General features: G+C 40.3%; 1 long non-coding RNA gene across 6 annotated transcripts in view; it reads right to left on the reverse strand.

Moving 5' to 3' along the window:
• Positions 1-7,069: 7,069 nt before the first annotated feature.
• The window catches only part of LOC111267460 (uncharacterized), a 32,428-nt gene continuing 20,608 nt past the window's right edge, over positions 7,070-18,889 (reverse strand). For all 6 annotated transcript variants that reach the window (XR_002684629.2, XR_002684628.2, XR_015313822.1 and 3 more), the window contains 5 exons: positions 17,629-17,887; positions 16,154-16,230; positions 14,103-14,274; positions 13,614-13,694; positions 7,070-11,068 (listed from right to left, as the gene is read on the reverse strand). This is a non-coding gene — a long non-coding RNA (uncharacterized LOC111267460). The remainder of the gene's footprint in view (positions 11,069-13,613; positions 13,695-14,102; positions 14,275-16,153; positions 16,231-17,628; positions 17,888-18,889) is intronic.

Raw genomic sequence — 18,889 nt, forward strand, 5'->3', positions numbered from 1 at the left:
ACCCTCGTTCTCTTGCGTTCCCCGTAAGAACACATCGACACGGAAATACGGGCAGAGCTTTTTGGCCAAAGATCTGGATTCGAGCGATTATCGATCGATTGTGATTGGCTCGATAAGGTCTCACGCCAGCTTACGTTTCTTCCCCCTTTTTTCATGGTGTCATCGTCTCCTCACCGAGAAACATCTCGGTTAGATCTTCAACGATGCAAGGATTTGTTATTCCTGTTCGAGATCGCTCGAGTCTCTAGCGTTTAATGATTTCCTGTGTCCCTTCGCGAACCGCTGCGGCCAGGCGACGGTCAATGTAGCAGCATGAAATCGTACCATCACTAAACCCATACCGGGTCTAGATATCCATAACAGAGCGGATTCGATAATCTCCAGTGTAGCATTCATGCTGGTTTCATCGCACGGCCCCAATTCTAGCCGTAACGGATTTGAAGAAGTTCTGAGATCGACAGAGGACTCTATATGGAAAGAACTTCTCGATGAACGACTCTTGCGACAAACTAGTAACATGCTCAGACTAGCTTGAACTCTACCTTGTCATTATACTGTTAGAGTCCTAAAAGAAAAAGCGTGGGATGGTATTTGTCAGGTGGTGCGTGACACAAAAGCAGAAACACATCCTCAATAGACCTTAAGTTACCGTCAACATTTTTAAATGTTCATTCACTTGTAAATTCAATGTTAGACGTCCTGATTTGATACGACTATTGGAAAACCTTGTTTCGCCCTTCGCAGTTCCTGCACAGGAACACATTTGTAAACAGAGCCGTTCCACTGCCCAGGGTATCTTCTTTGCTAACAGTCGCACCCTATATTATACTACAAAGTAGTGGCAGATAATGTTCGTCGAACGTACTTTTAGTTGCGTAAGAAAGTAAATCAAACTTGCGCGTACACACACTATGTCGTAATATCTCATGCGCAGACTGTTTCAGCAATGGGTGCCTGGAGGTTTGAAACTTCGCACAAAAGGATATCTATAGGCTTTCAAGGTTTGTAATTTCAACAAGCAGGCCATTAAACAATGGATAAACGAACAGCGGATCACAGACTGACGATGATCGATACCAGCGAGGAAACAAGCAACCTTTTCGACAAAGCCCTATCATCGTCATCATCGTGGACCGATGTTTCAAAAACCGTGGCCTGAATTGAAATATAAGGATGCGTGGCTAAACGTGAGCCACCCATCACCACGGTGTATGGATCACGTGGTTCGCTATGATTTCACTTGCTTGTATAGGATAAATACAGATGATGCTGAAACTACTTTTACTGACGATGTCTAAGCTTTGCCGGCCCCTTGTTCTTTTATATTAAATACAACTATTTATTAAATAACACCCTATCTAACACGGTAACATATACATACATGGGGCGGCTTTTTCCTGCCCGAAAGAACTGAGTGTGGTACAAACAAGCCCCAGACCAGTTCTGCCAAACGTGTCCATCAACAAAACGTTCAGCCATGTACGGCCTGCTCCTACGCGTACGTCTGTCTGTCTGTCTGCTTGAAAACACAATTCATTGCGGAACACAATTTTTGCATTCTACAATTCGATGTGGCCATTCGCCTGTCAAGTGTGGTCTGCCCCAGTGTGTTAAAAAGATCATAAAAGCTGATATCCAACACCCTTTTTTCTCCAACACTACTTTGTCCGTACGCGGCCTTACCGAAAACCATTTCCCTCGTAGCCTCATTTCTATTTTTCTTTTGGGACAAGACGAAGTGCCATTTGGTGGCCACTGATCTACATCGGTAGCAGCGTGCGAATATCAGAGGAGGTGATCATCAGCGCGTTTATAATGTTCGCATCCTGACGACAATAATGGCGACGACAATAACATTTACGGACGCGTCAACAACGATAAAAACAACAGCGGCGTCACGATCAACAATGCCACAATACTAACCAGATCGGCGCAACCATTGCGGTTATCGTTGACCAGCTAGAAATCTTAACACAGTCAAGATGAGCAGTGGCCTTTTAACTGTGCTTAATGGTACAGCCTGCCATCCCTAGCTGTTCACAGGTTCCACCAAGGTAGAGCAAACTTTGGACGCTGTTGGTTGAATTGTCTATTTTGCCCCAAAGGGCGAGCAGCCGTCCCGAAGTAAGGATTACCGCTCTAACGCACTAGTTTATTCGCACCTACGAACCGGCGTTCGTATTATACTACGAACGGGTCGCGTACTGTTGGCCGACGCTTGGAGTAAGCATTGGCCTTCGCGAAGCTCATTCCATGCGCCACCTGACGTCGAACCAAGTCGGCGTGGTCGCATGTATTCGCGGGATCGTTTTTTTTTACTGTCGCGCATGGAAGTTCTATCGTTCTCTCGAAATGCCACAAGGTGCGCTGATCTCTTCCTATTCGGTGGCAAGATACAAGCATTTGTGTCCAATACTTAACGTTTTGGCTATAGAAATTATTATGGAATGGAGACATTGAATTATTATGGATTGAAATTCATTTTATGATGCGATTTAAAGGGTAAAAAGCCGCCTGAATAATATACAAGAACAAATCCAGAAAATGTCGAGTAACAAAAATTGGCCTATTCAGTTATTAAGTACTTAAAGTTTAATTTTGTTTAAAGTTAAAAAGTGATGAGAAATTAAAGAAAGCCGTCATAACATATTTACTAAAATAGGCGAACGTTAGAAGCAATTGTAGAAGTACGAAAACACTTTACCGTATTTACCGAGCAACATGCCATATAACTAGGTAGGGTAACTAATAATCCGTAATTTCCACTGTATCATGTTAAATAGGCAGGCCATATATTCGTCTCCCAACAAAGTCTCATTAAACATAGGTTACCAATTGAATGATAATAAACACTGGCAATCGTCATGGCCAAAACATCTTCCTTTATTCAGTTATAATAGTACGATAGTCTATCCATTACATTTCAACATCTGACACATAGCTACCAACCAGCGACGGGCCAGCGAAGGAAAATGTAATAGAACGGTCAAAATCAACATACCGCGATTTGAAGAAGGCGTCCCAGAAGACGATATAGCGAAGATTTGAGGAAATGCTAAAGCACCCACATGTTACGTGTTTCATCACGTAATATATAATCAGAATAGCAGTGAAATATGAGGTAATATCATTAGATCCTTAGAGATGATATAGTATTTCTGTGTTTTTTTTTCCATAATCACGCTGTTGCTCCGTCGTGGCCTATTGCCATTACCGTAATAGTTTGGCACATGGATGCGTCCGCTTCAGACGTCGCTGGTTCGAACGTGCTGTTATGTGACAGATATCTATGGCTGAGCAAGTAAAAAAACGAAGCAGCAACCGAAAAACTACTTCCATAAACCAAACGAAGCTATATCTCGGCCCGTAACCTCTAAAGCTGCACTGCTGAAGATCAATTCAATAGCGTCATTTTGCCGTGGCAAAATGTTCTATGGCACCTGGAGGAAAAGAAATGTATATAAAATCTTTAATTGGTCTGCGCAACTTGCGTATTGTGATATGTTTGCTTTTTCTTCTTATAAAATCCACGTTGCTTACCGAGCCAAAGAATGAATCGAAGGTCCACGACCCGTACTGACATAATTATAATTATCTGTAGAATCGTAACAAATTTTCGCGAGGTGAGATTAGCATATATCCATAAGTGACGCTGCCCAACGGTACTATTAAGCACCATTACTGATTAATTTATATCTTTCATGATATATTTATATCTTTCAGTTTACGCTATCAATATTAGCTGAAACTACACTAAATATAATCAAGTATTAGGCTTTTTGTGGAAAGAAACCCTGACTTATTTCGATCTATGCTGCTGCTGCTGCTGCTGCTGGAGAACTTACAAATTTGAGACTTGGCCTGAAACAGCAACGCAGGCCTAATAATAGCCTTACATACAAATAATAATTGACTCGAATATCTATTGTTTATGAAGCGCATATATATATTTCCTCGATATTAATTAATGTGGACGGTACCTGTCATACACACAGTGACTCTCAAAGGTACTTAGTCAAAAACTTTGTTACTTGGACAGATTCGATCAAACGTTAAAGCTATTAATTAATGTAAAAAGCAGACCTTTTTCATAGATAAGTATAAACGATATAAGGATAATTATAAGGATATTTATTTAAAAAATAGTTGTCCACTGATCAATACGCTTATTTAGCAGGATTTGATGATTGACCCGGTTCACTAGAACACATATCTAATGATGTCGGACAAACCTGTGGACTAACTGACTGCCACAGCTGCTTTCTATTTATTTGGTACGGGTTCCAAGCGACAAGAAAAATCAACTGATGCAAATTTCGGCGAGTTATTATTGGGTCAAGTACTAATTTGGGGTGAGCATTTTCTGGGTTGCCCATTTACCGCTATAAAGCAACGAAACCTTCGGAAAATTTCTAAAAACGGATCATTTGGCTTTGACGGTATAGACCAAAAGATTGCTCATCATGCAATTGATTAGTGATCAAAAGATTAGATTCTCTGTGGGCTGCTAAACTCGTCATTAGAGAGTGATGTATAGTTTTGACAAGCGTGGCGCGAAATGCTTCCACTGGAGCTAGCTCTAACATGTACCTGACTCAAAACCATGTTTTGAGGGTCTTCGAAAATAGGGTCGTATGGCCTTGACCGGGTCTTAAAGCTTGCTTTTGTGTAGAATTATGAAATTCAGTAAATTTTTTCGCTGCTCTACATCTAGGTAGAAGCTGGCACAGTTTCATTGTCGGTGGGGAAAATGTTCTACGCCATCTTTATATAACTTACATGTTGCCTTTTAGCAATAACTCAACATCTACAAGGCATTTGATTTAGTAATGTATAGATCTTATTGTTATGCACTGCCATTTTCCCGCTGATTGGTTGAGTAGTTAACCCGACTGTAGAGAACAATTTATGTACTAATTTTTTTAATTAATTAATGTACATTTAACGCAGTAGTTTCCCGATTGCGTGTCACACTAGGCAGAAAAATGAAGCGCAAACGTCACAGCTATGGTTGTTGATGTAGCAAAACTTTAGACAAAGAAAAAAGAGCCAATACTTCTTTAATGGGCAAGTTTGCACAGATGTCCTTATACGATTCCAATCTGCAATCGTGACCTGATAAAGAAAATATAATACTATTCATTTGAACCGGTCACACTCGGCTTTAAAACACAGTCAAGTTTGTCCTAAAGTATGGCGTAAAATAGTTTCGGCCGAGAACCGTATTTCTAGATGACACATAGCCCGTCAATGATACAAAACATACAACTTTATTAACTGCAACGTTGCTGGAGGTCAGCGGGGTCAGCGGGAGGCCCGCCGTCTAGCCGATTTAATTTCACATTAACGTAGTGACACTCCGCCCCAGCACAACAGCGTACGACAGGTGACCACGGCCATGGGGCGCATGAAGTCCCCTTTTGTTTTTTCGTACGTGTAGTCGACATAGGGCGATTCAGAACATGACAGCGTTTCTGGTTAAGTTGTAAACTACAACCCTAAACAAAAATATTAGTACTAAATAAGTTGTACTGCGGATTCGGGGAGCCATACATCTGCAGTACAGTGAGACGGGATGAAAGGTCACTGATCGTACCAAACAAACACGATGATGTCGTCATAGAGGCTTCAATCAGTCTAAATACTATTGCAGAAATGCAAATTGATATTGGTAGCTTTCTATGCATTCGATGTATTATAGATAAATTAGCGGGTCAAAAACCGATATTTCATAATTTCGTGTGATCTTCTATTGATTTGTATGGAATCCCCATCAAAACGTAACGCTATTAACGGCCGTTTGTGTAACAAATGATGGGTAATCATGGTAGTAAACTATAGTACCAATAATATAATAGTCGCAACAAGTCCCGTTTCAAAGACCTCTTTGCTTAAGTGTATTCAATCCACATTTTTATGTGAATCAGTGCAGCCACATTTGGTAGAATCCGAAGATAGCTGCAGAAAAACTAGCCGTTAGTAGATAGAGGTACGGGTTTCACAAGCAAATCAATAAAAAGAATTAGGGTAGTTTTTGCTGAACGGTAGCAGACCGTAGCACCGGGTCAGGACATACGAACGTTCGATTCCCAAATATTATACCGCCATTCCGATTGAATAAATCTGTTTTTCTTCTTCATGTGTTTTGGTTTAGTTACTTAGTTAATATTAATATTTAAGTAACCGGATCTACTGCCTAAACTTCTAATTCACGCGATTCTAGCCAAAGTCAATCAGATTTGTATAGAAAGAGTGCGATAGCAAAAACAATGAACTGACCACTACTACCGATGTTGACGCGAGATCGCTCACGTTTGAAATATAATGTTGCACTTTGGTTGGAATAAGGTGTCATGGTTGGGCCCAACCGCCTTCAGATCAAATCTGAAGCTTCGGTCTTTAGTGTGTAAAAGTTATGCTATGCCTCCTCCAAATATCAGAGGTGACATATGTCAGAACGAAATTTACCCGCTTGTTTGAACCGATTGTGGTGGAAACTAAATAACGGTGTAGTTAAACAGTTAGATATAACTTACTATCTGTGCGAGACCGTCGACAAGAGGATAATCAGTATTAATTGTAAGGAAAAGGTAGCGTATTTGACGACTAGCAAGTGCCGACACATGCCCTTAAAGAGACCCCCCACCGTCTGTTGTTTACTCATCTCAGGCGATAATCCAAGCCGACGCTATTACTTATATACAACACAATGCGTGTAACTAAATAAAGAAACCATAATAATAATAATAAAAAACAAATAAAGATAACTAATATAGACTAAGTGTTCCGATAGAAGGATTTTTCTTTTTAGTTCTCGACCAAAAATAATTAGACAAAACATATTAAACGACTAGGCCATATTCGTCTTTATGTGACAGGCCAGGCTGTTACATATTGAACATCTGAATTGGATACGTTACATAGCAGCAGAAAAAAACACATAATACCTGTAAAACGTATTTTGTATGATAGTAAAAAAAAAGTAAGCACAAGTAGAAGAATTTGTCAGTTCTACTGTAGATGGTATTTCGGCGACTGTTGGCATTAGTAGGTATGGAATACATACATAGATATCGAAATAGGATTCAGCTTTATTGAACAATACTCTTGAGGTACTTGAAGAGGTGAACGGTGTAGAACGCTATCTACCTGTATTTAGCTCTGTGTACCTGTCTGCCTAACGTACCCACTTCGTCATTTCTGTGCCGGATGATGATCCTGTGAGCGCCGAACGGTTCTACTTCTGACCTTCTGTACCTAAATTTCAATTTTCGACTGATCCAAACGATTTTCGATATCTACGCTTTTGGTTATGTCGTCAGAAGCATGAATGTTTGGAGGTAGATTGCGAATCTACATTCTACATCTGGCGATATAATCTATCGAGATCTATCCATGTAACTATCGAGAGGCCTCATCCTGTATTTATCGACCAAGTTTTCCCTGTCGATCACGGCTAGTAATACCACATTATATCAGCTAAATCAAGCTCACCGAAGTCGAATACTTCGACATTGAACGTTTGTGACAAAAGCAAATACGGCACGTCTAGATCGTTTCCAGGAGGTTCTTTTTTTCTAATTTATTGTGGAGCGTAGGCTTTGGTCTGTTCGCTACACCTGGGAGCTTCAAAGGTTTTCTGAAATGGTTTACTTGCCTATCCCAGGCGCTTGCCCGTTTATACATGAACGTAGGCGGTCGCAAAGGCCCAGGTGCAAGACAGCATGTGTGCTAGACTTACAAGGTCAGTTTTTCCAAAAAGCCAGCATCACGTGTTTGGTCCGGATGAATAACTAGCACTGAAAGCTGTTTCAGTATAATACGAAGCAGGTTCGTTAAATATATTTCATTAAACGATTAAGGCCATTGCTAGATAGATCGATCGATAGATAAACAAACCGTCTACTGCAATAAGAACGCGTCTTTCTCTTGATCGCAACCTAATTTCTATTGTTTGCCTGCCTATAAACCCGGGCCCTACTTTAACCATCCCATCAAAGCTTCCCCTGAATGACTATTTACTACTACTACTATACCAATACTATCTACAAGCGCAAGTGAATCGTTGTTGTTTGCACTTGAGTGCGTTGCTTTGTCTTTTTCCAAATGCGTGACTTCAGCACCGTTCGCCGATTTTTTAATATACCAACGTTGAATAAGCCCATAATGTTTTACCAATCCAATTCGCAAGTGGCTCTCATTATTGCCGGACACCAAAGTAGCAGAGACCTGGATAGTTAAGCCTCGGAGCAGGCTGATTTATAATAGAAATTGGTTTGTTTGTTTTATATTCTTGGATCCGCTTCTTTGCTCGCTAAGGCGACAGATTAGAAAAGTCGAGCATATTCGCCACTATCGCAGTTCACTGGTTTAACTTTAACAAGAAGGCGGAAACAATATTTCCTGCTGACTGTTTGGCTTCACGCACCGAAGTCTCTTACATCTGCCATCCAGTAACTTCGAGCGAGTGAAGTGTTCGAGTTGCTGAATCGTCCAGTTTATGTCTTGTGACATCTGCTCCCGCACGAAAATAGGTTCAAACAAACGCTGTGCGAGTTTTCTCAGATCACATCGTGGGATCAGACTGTGCACAGCGCTCGATCCGATTGTGCACATACGATTTTCGCAGCTTTCCAGTCGCTCGGGAGCTCAGTGTTAAAAAAATTCACCCTTTTTCGTTTAATAGACATTTCGATGCACGATGATCCACACTGATGTAATACCTATACTGTCGCCGTCTCTCTCGTTTGTATTTCAATTAAAACATTAACAGCCGGAACGAGAACGATTTTTTTAGTGGTCCATCTTTTTTCGCTGCCCGAATAAATTTCTCATTATTGAATTGATGACAATTTATTAGTGAAAGTGTGTGAACTAGAATTTTCAATGATTCTAGATAACAGACGTTCAGATGTTCGTTCTATTACTAGTCGATTAATACAGCGTATGAGTATATCCATACTATGCTTGACGTCATTTTGAAGCTGTATCCAGGAATCATTCTGTCACAGAACGGAGGCGTCAATGGATTCAAAGTAATTCACACTATGTACGCAGAGAACTTTCAAACTCCCGCAAAAGCGGGTTCACCACCACACGTTTAATGCCCGGTAATGTAACCCCACCAATCAGGCCCTGATAGGCTATTCTAAAAGATGACCTGCCCAGTATAATCAAAGGACGACGATTTTTCAATCCTTATCGCTTTAGCTTCAATGTAAAACTACACTATGTACATAATGTTTGATATGGCACGGCTGATGATTGCGCGTAATATTGTTAGATTCACAAGAGGCAGATCAGGTGAACGGTAAACTGTGGACTATTAGTTCAAGTTTCAATATGCGTGTCTTCAGTCGATGATGTACGAGAACATAAAAAAAAGGATACTAAGAAACACAACAAATATAATTCCAAGGACTAGCAATTGCATGTAAAAACTTGGCGCCTCACGTCAGATCTTTAAGAATAATGCCAAGCAGCCATTGCCAAGAAGATCAGGATTTACACAAAAAGAAAAAAATCCTACCTACATCAACTCCATATAGACATACACGCCTTTGTAAAATTGTTAAGTCGGGAACACTTTCATAATCGCTTTTCATTCTCGTCCTTGGGTTGTTATATCCACAAAATATGAATTTAATAGCTGTTATTTTTTATGTAGCCTGTTTTTGCAGACGTGGACGCACGTCGATGGGTTTCCGTGTGCCACGCTTCGAAAAATTTACGGCAGAATTTATTATTGGTCGTTTTTCAATCCAGACATAAAACTAACCATTGATGAAGGTTGGCGAAGCGCATACTTGTATGTTGAAACCCATTTTCAATAACGAAGGGGTTATTCTCCGTGTTGTTGTTGTTAAGTAGCTGCCTTAATGCTTATCGTAAATGCTAAATTGTCAGTGTCACCAAAACAGTCAGAAAACATATTTTGGTGTGCCTATTGTATAGTTACCTATTTAACCTGTTTTTCTTGCATGATTGTTTAGCTTTTCGAAGAAGGTGGTCGGGACAGACAAACGTCGCACTGTCTAATTCGGCACGCTTATTTTATGTTGGAATTGCAAGCAGGGACTTGTAACGTGTTTGTGTAGGTTTGTTGTCGGTTTCTTTATTTCAATACCGCACAGAAACAAATGTATCAGTAGAGCCCTCGTTGTCATATAGTTGATATGGGCTACAACATAATGACACCCGCGCAACGTCTTCACGTTGGTTCGTTTTGCGTGAGTCTTGTTTTGTAAATTGAAAAGAAGCACATTAACTTGGCAGTTATAACCGTGTAGCTTTTCGCCATTTGTATGAAATTATTCTGTATCATTTTGAAACTCAACACACAAGTCATCTGTAAATCAAGCATGCCTACACAGGCATCGATTTCCTGTCAATAACGTTTAGATCGTTTATGAACACCGTAGCGTGTTTCTTCTCAGTACTACACTTACAAATAATCATATAAGTAAACTTCTTCGTGAAGTACATTCTAGTTGTCCGATAATTAATGCGAACGACCAACTATAGGTTTAACTTCAAGTTGCCAAGTCACGGTTGGCAACGAAGCGATAAATATCATCATCTCTGCATAGTTTATTACAATGAATATTAGCGTTTCGAAAAAGAAAGTCTGCATTTTCAATTGCTGCAGCTAAAAATACTCCTCGTTTAAAAAAACCTCCTTCCTTTGCTTTTCAGAGTTTTTGTTCTGCATTACTCCCACAGATCGTTGCCGCTTCAGCATAACCTAGAAAAAAAACATAGCTAAACCAGACAAAAAACGAAATTTCCTTAAACAGTAACCAATCACAAGCTTGCTAATGGAAAATAAAAAAGAAACACTTATAAGTATTTCTCCTATGATCATTTGACGACAATAATTAATTGAGTGTTTTTTTTTTCCAATAGAATCGGGCCGATGTAACAGGTCGATATTCTGACTCTGCATCGTCTCGTAATATTGACGCAGTTCTTTTGCACGTTGTTGTCTGGAGCTGCCTATCGGCATCGTAGATTTTCGCATTATTGTTTATCTTGGTTTGCGCCTTTCGCCGTACCCTATTCCATTCCGCTGTAACAGAAGGACAATCAATAAAATGACAGAAAATTAGTCGGATAAACAGAAATCTTTATAATTTTCTAAGGTCTTCTGCTTAATGCACCCTGTCTGCGCTATGTGCACTGGCCTCAATCCGCTGTGCTTTTTCAAACAAACCTGGAAACGGTTGGATTAAGCAAGAGAGTGTGACTATCTAAATCGGACCTCCCAAATTTGCTTCGACCTACCTAAGCTGAAGTTGACTTGCACCATAAGCAACGAAACCAGAAACTCATATTTTTTTCAAAAATCATTACTTCGGAAGTCATCAAAGTCCCTTTCGTGTTTTAATTTGGGTATATTTTCATCTAATCTTTCCTCTCCTCGTGTCTTTCATATCTCTGGCATATGTTCGCCAATTCCTATGTTGAAGTAAATTCATTGTGGGACTGTGTAGAATGAGACGTTAAGCTACTTAGTTCGTTTTGTAAAACAAACTGAACTTTATCGCTTTGCGCCTATCGCTTACGTCCGCTGCAAGGGCCTCTATAGAATTCAATAGACATTTACTGAATAAACAAAAACGCAAGCATAATTTCAGTTTTCGAGTGTTTTCCGCTAATTTAGCGGAAACTATAATAACACTGTTGATGGAAATGAGGGTTTTTTTTGATTGCGAGAACCAGCAAGCGCCTCAGGCAATACGATCAAGACGATTTTAGATCGTTTAAACAAAGGACGAAGGTTCTGAAGGAAAACTCGAATGCCTTGAGATAATATTAATTTTACAAGGCAAAAATGGGACATTTGTTCAGAGTTAAGCTGTCTGTTGGACGAAATAAATTTCGGATTTCTATCGAATTAAATCACAGTGCGTGTCTATACTCCGGAAATGAATATAACGATTACATAACAAAATATGCCTCGTCTTCACACGCGCTGAAAAGTCAGAATAGAAAAGTACTGCTTGTAGTTACAATACGCTACCCCTTGATCTTTTACAAGCAGCATGTTTTTTATTGCAGCACCAACAGACGGCAATGTGGCAGCGATTCCCGTTCCTCTCACACCCCTCAGGTCCGACCAAATGACCGCCAAGTGGCTAGACGACATATGATGATTATCTATAACTTCCTGCGGAATAGCTTTTCTGTATTTATCGCTACATGCGGTTTCAGCGTGATTCAGACTTGCATCTGTTCTATAGACAGACTGGACAGTTGCAAATGCGGCGCTGTCCGAAATGGGCGTCCCAGCACTTTCGCCTTCTAGCGCATTTCTCTTGGCCGAAGTTAGATGATGAACTGTGACCTTTTGCGGAGCTCAGATCTAGCTACACTTCCCAAAACTTGAACTTACATTAACGTGTTGACTAGCTGTCATTTTTGGTACCTGAACAGGCGCCTTGCTAAACGTATTCGAAATGCAGTGCTTTTTTTTCTAGTTTTTACCCTGTTCATTCCCTTTTACAGTTTTCGCTATTTCGTCATCCTGCCTTCATGAATAATTCCGATTCACAGCACATCCAACGATTTGATCGCCCAAATTAGGGCAGAAAGCGTACGCGCCTTCCTTCTTCTGTGTACTACGAGTGGACATTGATAGATATTGCTTTACCAAGGATTGAGCCGTTCGGTAGCTTGCTGTCTGTGGGTTGCTAAGCTATTCGCATGATCGATAGCACGGTTTCGTAGGGTTGCAAAAAAATCGAGCGTATTCAGTCAACTGAGCCTCAATATCCTCTCTAGCATCGACAACGACTGGGGAAAAGCACAGAAAACTCTACGATGACGCGCTGCAGTAATCTGACATTAAGTGCCATTGAATTTATTACGAAAAGCAAAATCTACTGATTGTCATAATGCTTCGAAGAAGATGCAAGAAGCAACATGTCCGAGCGACAGTATAAGCACTGAGAAATTAACTACTTAGAACGTCGGCAATTGATTCAAAGAAACCTATAGCGGATTTCGTCAGAACGAGACGCGTACGGCCCTACGCGGAAGTAATAAATACTATAGAAGGCCAACTCTTTGTATTGATTATTTTACAGCGCAGACTGTGCAACGCGATATTGAAGATCTCTGATGTGTAGACTCAATATACTTGCGCCCAGGCGTCGATGAAGTCGAGCGAGTTATCGCCAGATCCGACGGTGGCTTGATTATTACGTTTGTTGTTAGATAATTGTTGCGGGGCTCTCATCTGTCGAGGAGCGCCGCAGACTTTTCCCTAGTACCATTTGATTTATTTAGTGCGATCTTCTCCGAATCGAAGTGATTACTACCGCAGGCAAAGTCTCACTTTTGCTGTCTTTGTTGTTTGTCAAGCAGCGTCCTTAAATAGGGAGAAAAACTGTGGCGACTGGCATTTATAGCGTCTACACAGATATCGATAAATATCCACACCCTAGCCTTAATTTGCCAGCCGAACGGAAAGTCGTTCAGTATAAATAGGTTATGGTCGGTTTTATTAAACTGATTTTATGTTCGCGCTTTCCCGCCAAGCAAAATCAAATAGGTATCCGGTATTATAGTATTACACAATAATACATATTCATTATACGTAGCGTACGTACCTATGGAACATTCGTCTAGCGTGAAGGACATGTTCCGACCCTTTCTCTGCCGTTGGTCAACGGTTACTACGGGTGTGGTAACTGGAAGTGTGCAACATCAACAATGAAGAAGTAATTTGTATTGTGTTCTAGTTCGCTTGAACTATATACACTCCCTACAGGACGCCCTCCCTCACAGGACGAATACAGGATCATAGTGAGTTGAAGTAAATAAACATTTAATTTCTATTATTTAAATATTTAGTTATTATTAATTAAAAAGCATTTCAAGATATTCTGTGTGGTTATCGGTACTCGGCGGGTCGTGATTATTAAATATCAACACAACATTAAATTAGACAAAAATAAACCGGATAAAAAACCGCTTCTTGGTTTCTCTTGCAAATAAAAGCAAGATCTAGTAGTAAATTTTACTTAATGTTTTAAACTGTGAGATACGCAGGCCGAATTTTCAGTAGCGAATGTCTCAGTGTGCTTTCCCGTACTCACCCCGTATTTCACTTGAATATGCCTATTTTGTAGTGGACTCTGCATGGTTACGGACACGTAGATATACTGAGCGCACGTAGATATCTGTCTCAGGATGCGTAATGTTTACATCCATTTAATACAGGCGCAAAATAAGCCAAATAGTCAGAGGAGCAAATATCCACAACGCCATCTGCAAATATTATAACCGTGATCGATTAGTATCTGCTTGTTATCGACTTTGGCAAGCGTATGAAACGAGGATAGAGGTTCTCATTTTTGTCGAACCCATTCGTCTGCCAAAAAACCTATGATCAATCACCCCATCTTTGACGCTGTTGGGTTGTAAACAAACTCGGATATGTGATGGGTCTAATTATAGAGATAGCACTGGCGTATATAATAACGGAATAGGATCGTAGAACAACAGTAGAATTATCTAAATGATCACTAAATCTTAAGAAAATCCGGTGGCGAGATCTAGCGTGTGCATATCACAGCTTTTGTAATAATGTTGAACCTCTCTGAACCCTCTCGAGGCGCTGAGCTCTCAGCTTTCGGGGACTCAACTGTTCGGTGACATTGCAGGCCAAAGATTCAGCCGAAAACAAAAGTCCTTGCGAACGACGCGTTCAACTGCAGTTTAATTTATTAGCGACGTCTATTTTATCAATGTCAGCTAGGATGAGGCGCTTTGAAACGAAGGAGAACTGCGTTCCTAACGTATGAAACGTCAACGTTGTACACGTTAGGAATAGTATCGACACCTGATCGGGATATCGATAAAATTGGTTCCGCTTTTTACGAAGTTTCTTCATTAAAAATCCTTGTTTCAAATATATAGATTATTGAAATTCTAATATTTGCGGTGCCTCCGAACGCACCTGTATGTTACGCGTATCCCAATATAACAACAAAGGGTTATGAGGATCGGCATACCCCGATCGACATGATTCGAAAGTCATCGATAGAAGAAAAACTAGCCATGGAACAGGTGCACACTTTTACTATGGGCGTCATTTATCAATGTCTCGTTTTTGTTCATTTGGTGACTGTTGTAACGTAGTTGTATTAGTATTGTTGTTTGAGGGGCGGTCAAATCAGTTCATCACCGTCCGCGTGGCCAGGACTGCTGCGCGAATATCCAATCCTACCGTTGTATACTTCGAAAACAAGGACGATTACGGGTTCAAGGATTATGTACGTCCTCGAGAACAGTGAGCCGTGGCCGGGACTGTAACAGTTGTGGTAACACTGACTGCGTAATTTATCATTTATTCAGCTATTTATAGAAAATAACGGTCGGGACCAAAAAAGGAATTGTCGTTTAAATTCTATTGTATTGCGTCGGGTATGAAACAGTTAACAAAACAAGCGATATGGAAGTTAAAAAAACGTCGCACAAAATCTTAAAGAGTACAACTATTTGCAACAGGTCTTTTAGTATACTTAGTTAGTACTTGCTTAAATAACAACAACACTAAACGCAACATAAATTCGAGACCACTCAAAGCACTTCATTCTCTATCGCGTGAAGCCAGCTTTACACTAATATAAACTAAATATCGTAAAGATCGTGTATATCTTGATCACGCTATAATGGGCTATACGTAATTTAATGAATGTGTCCCGCATACGCTCAAACACTTCATTGAAGTGTACTTATAATTTAAAGTTCGCTTCATAGAAAAGCAAAATGAATATTCAAACCAATTCTAATACCTTGCATCTTTAAAACCGAGTTTTAGCGATCGGCCTTTCTTGCCTAAAATTAAACCCATACATACATATATATATATATATATATATATCGTACATCGAAAACCACACAGCATCGCTTGCAGGCGACGCCTAATTTTTCCTGAAATACATTGGATGTTATTTTTTCACTGTCTAATGATGGAATGTCGGAACTTCGGTCGCCATTGGGTGTATTTATTAAGTAAATGGAACAGCGGTAGCATATTATTCGCTGTTAGTATTCTACCTTCTGGACGCCATTAAATTCTAACTTGGATCGAGCATTAGTCCTTCTAGCCATCGCCAAAATTAGCGCAATCGTCCGACCTCACCTCATTGTTTTCCAGGATCCATTCTAGACTCTCTGATGATGCCAATGCCTGAACCGTGGTCGCTAAACGATCACCGACTGAAAATCGAAAAACTACAACTTCAGTATATACCTTGGGTTTTATGCCTGATATTGCCCATCGGCATTGTGTCAGATGGCTGGCTCTTAAAAGCGCGAGACAAGTCGCGTGCCCATTCCTGATCTTGAACCTAGACTGTCCAAGTTGCCCTTGCTACTTTTAACACAACAAGAGCACTTTCCCTACAGAACTGTGTCAGGTCGAGATGAACTCAAAGAGAAAATCTATTTCTTCCCACCTGTCCGGTAACCGAACAAGGAACGAAGTCGTGAACAACTGGTAGTAAGCGATTTCTATGTCCCACCGCACCCGCTAACATTTCATGCAAATTTCTGTCTTTCATCGTGCAGTATGTACAATTACTTTTACGTTCCTTTTTGGCATCGATATAATTCTCACAGTAGAACTGTAATGACTACAAATGGTATCCTAGCAACGAGTTTGCTTACGACATCTAGAAGGATCTAGATGGTCTCGGCTCGAGACACCAAGCCGAGATACACATCGTTTCGTGCTCTACAGGACGTATAGTTCGAAACATTAAAACCTTGCGTACACAAATAATCTCTTAACGACAAACTATTTTACGGCGTGCTCTGATTCATGTATAATGCAGACGAGAACTGATGTTGTGGGAAACACAAAGGCATCGTAAAGCTCCTTGAAAGCTGTTTTTAACCCTGCAGTAGAATAGCGTTTCCTTAAAATGTTTTTACTAAAGGATGCGCCAACAGCTTAGAAAATACAATCTCTGACTCGTCTTTATTACAATATTTACATATAGGTATATTTTCTTGGTTTTGCAATACGACAAGTACTTTCGCCAAATACCAATGCAGTGTAGCTCCGCTTCTGTGTCTTCTATTAAAATGGGAACAAAAATTCCTTGATCAAACGTAACGATCTTCGTTAGAAGTTTCGAAAGTCAACTGAGTTAAAAATTCTACTAATACACGAGCAAAAATCGACGTTTTTTTTCGGCCAGCATATTATATAATCTAGTGATTATAGAACATTTGCTCTTTTTTACATCGACCTCACAGACCGTTTGATGCTTAGCCGATAAAGGGCCGACCATCATAAATGGCGAAATCACTTTTGTTATAAAAATAATAAAACTTTTATTGGTTCTACAGTGTTCATAGGGATTGTAATCAATCGCCTACTGCAACAAACGCTATCCTCAAAGCGTATCCAGTAGCCATAGAACTTTGAGCAGCGATACTTTCTTCACCTATCGGGGGCTGTTGATGCAGTAATCTGCTATTTATGCTGCAGGCGCAGCACTTGTGATTACTCTGCGGACCATTTTTTCGGCCTACCAGGCATCCTCGGTTATTCGTCGTCGCCGTTAATGAGGTCATCATTGTATTGTCGTTATTGTGATTGATTGTTACCTGCTTGATGACGTTTTTTCGTAATGAGTCTTCGCCTCATAGCGAAGTTCCATATTTTCTGTCGCTCTTTACCGCTTCTGCTGTCTGACTACTTTTTTGCACGTAATCTATAACAAATCAACCCGGATCTGCAACACGGGGGTCATTCTGGAGGGGGCCGACGGCATGACAGTCTCCAGCCGAGTGTCGTTCCGATATGAAGTACGATATGCCATGCTTCTTTCTATCGGTTATCAATCTGGATTCTTCTCCAATAGACCTATGAAACCGCAAAATAACAATAAATTCATAGTAACGCTAAAATTTGAAGCAGTGATTGTCACGTATTCATGGTCACCATAGTGCGTAAAAACTGCTTAGACTACGCAGTTCCCCGTCATATCGCTACTTGCCGATCCCCAAATTGGTACGTCCTGGTTGACAATTGACACGAAGAATCAACACAGTTCGAACTAAATCAAAACCTGGTACAAGCTGTTACATTATTCGCGTTTAAGGAACAGCATTTTTTCGAAAATACAACTTATATAGCAATATAGCCGATCACAACTTTAGTGAATAGAAAGTCTCGCTCAATTGGTCGATACGATTCATCGTGATTGGAATTAGCGTTTTATCTGCGAAATGCCAAAAAAAAAAAAACATTGTGTGTCGATAGCGTTCGTCTATTGTTGCCACTACCGATAGGCAACAGGACTACCAAAGAATGATGGGGTAGCATTAAACATGCCATCTATTATGTAAAAGGGGTCAGTTGATGGAATACAGCTCCTATTATTAACTGAGACCGACAGCTATGGCAATATAGTTCTCGTCCAGTAGCTTCCAACTTATTGTTACTATTATAAGCTGTGCAGCCTCGACGTGATTGCGAAACAAGGCACACCTGTGATGAGATGAAGAGCCCATTCGATTTACCGTGCTTTCTAGCGATCCTCGTCACGCCGTCGGTGGGGTCGAGAATGACCGGCAATAATGATAGAATTTAGTAAAAATCTATTGTCATGCTCTTTAATGAAGAAAAGTGGTTATCAATTGAAACAGCCTTTGCCGAAACATTACATCTGATTAATAGAGGGTCATAAGAGTATGTTGAGATGTAAGCGAAATTTTGTCCAACCTGCCGGATTGTGAATTATTAAAAGCAAAACGACGAAAGCAAAAGGATCAAGCATATTTCAAGGTTTATCGTTGCAAAATTACCCATATTGTTTTTTAATGGAGAACTTTCTAAACTTCGTCCTGGGTATAAGGAATACAT

The sequence above is a fragment of the Varroa jacobsoni genome, unplaced genomic scaffold, assembly GCF_002532875.2.
Source record: "Varroa jacobsoni isolate VJ856 unplaced genomic scaffold, vjacob_1.0 scaffold_1191, whole genome shotgun sequence".
In the NCBI taxonomy this organism is placed as follows: domain Eukaryota; kingdom Metazoa; phylum Arthropoda; class Arachnida; order Mesostigmata; family Varroidae; genus Varroa; species Varroa jacobsoni.